Source organism: Rousettus aegyptiacus, unplaced genomic scaffold (assembly GCF_014176215.1).
Source record: "Rousettus aegyptiacus isolate mRouAeg1 unplaced genomic scaffold, mRouAeg1.p scaffold_m13_p_11, whole genome shotgun sequence".
Taxonomy (NCBI): Eukaryota; Metazoa; Chordata; class Mammalia; order Chiroptera; family Pteropodidae; genus Rousettus; species Rousettus aegyptiacus.
This window is the reverse complement of record NW_023416286.1, coordinates 80,938,185-80,939,954: the sequence shown is the minus strand read 5'-3', so window position 1 is coordinate 80,939,954 and position 1,770 is coordinate 80,938,185. Positions and strand designations below refer to the sequence as shown.

At 31.4% G+C, this 1,770-nt stretch overlaps 1 pseudogene; it reads left to right on the top strand.

Moving 5' to 3' along the window:
• Positions 1-1,257: 1,257 nt before the first annotated feature.
• LOC118609858 lies at positions 1,258-1,376 on the top strand (annotated as a pseudogene).
• The last annotated feature ends 394 nt before the right edge of the window (positions 1,377-1,770 follow it).

The window sequence follows — 1,770 nt, the reverse complement described above, 5'->3', positions numbered from 1 at the left end:
GGAATATCATAAACGCAATATAAACATTAACTATGATAATGCCATTGAAATCAGCCATCAAGGTTGAATGAGGTAGATAGAAGGGTAGAAGTAATCAACATGTTGGGAAAATAGTAATTTTGACAGTTGAACTGTGGCATTGGTTGTATACAGAGGAGTGATGAGGTAAATCCGGCATTGATTCTGTAGAAACTTGAGTTCATGACTGGAAAACTGATTGTACTTTAAACCCCATGAAGAGCCACTAGATCATGTGAAAAACTAACTAGTATGGAACACATGGTAATTCAGAATGTTGAAAGATCAGATTCAGGGGGAGGAATGATAAAAATGAATAGGAATGGAGGAACAGCTGATGGAGATTAAATCCGAGTAACTGGTTATTGAGCTTGATGCGAAAAAGAAGAAAAAAAATTAAGTTGAATATTTTAGAGTGACTACTATTTTCTGAAGGAAATTTAACTTGCTTCCTAATTAAATAAAAGTTGGAGCTTACCAAGAGACATTTGAAGATTTTTCCCCCCTAACTTGGAACCTATTTTTGTCAACTTTATAACTTAATTGGGCTGTGAGGCTGACAAATTGATTTTTCTTGCTCCTAATTTATTTAATTCAGTTTTCACAATTAGGCAAGCAATTAATCAATGGCGGTGTCATTAAGATTCATTGCATTGAAATGGTGCCCTGACAATCATTCTAAATAAGAACTGTGCAATTTATCAGAAGGCAACTACCCTGCAAGATCTTAGTATATTATACTTAAGATACGCATATGTGTGAATTTGATATTTTAACTTCACCTAAAATTGTAAGATGAACTTGAATTTGATGCTGCAAATTTTACTTTGGTTTATTTTACAATATTTTCTAGGAAAAAAGTAATATATATCCACACTTTATTAAAATATGAAGCAGACTATTGGTGTATAACAAGATTATAAAAGAATAGCTGTCTGATACAATCATAATATTTTTCTTTCCTATAATATAAAAAATACAGTTTCTATCAAGTTAAGATTTAAATTTAGAATATCAAGCTTCTGTATATATCATTAAAAATATAGAAACATTTTATGTTATTTTATTTAGAGGCTGTATTGTACTCTAGAAAAATCATTGACTTTGGAATCCATAAATTTAAATTCTAGCAAGTTCTGCCATATAAAATATTCTGCCAGATATCTCTGAGGAATATTTCGTCATGCTATAGTTTTTTTTTTACCTATGACTAATATTAATTTAAAATAAAATACTGTTGTCTACGGCTCTGCTACCCCAAACAAGCTTGATCCCATCTGATCTCAGAAGCTAAGCAGGGTCAGGCCTAGTTAGTACTTGGATTGAAGACCACCTAGGAAGACCAGGTGCTGAAGGCATAAAAAATTAAAAAATAAGAGATTGAGAGCTGACAAGGTCCTTGCAAATCTGTGAGGTGAACCAAGGGTTGCCTTGCCTAAAAATTAAAAAAAAATTAAAAATAATAATAATAAAATAATGCACATGAAAACGATTTGTAAATTGTGCACTGATATAAAATCTTAAAAAATAATGAAATAATTTGGCCTTTTTTAGTATCATTTTGTATATTGAAATGCTCTAGAGACAATAATATATTTTGCGTAGTTTTTTATATTGATCATTTGTCTTTGCCTTTGAACACTCACTTAAATTGACGCCCAAAACTTTGAGATAAAGTCTTATTGTCTTGGGTTTCCAAAGCACCCAATCCTTCTCCCTGTGTTTCAATTAACTTGCTCCAAGCTTCAAAAG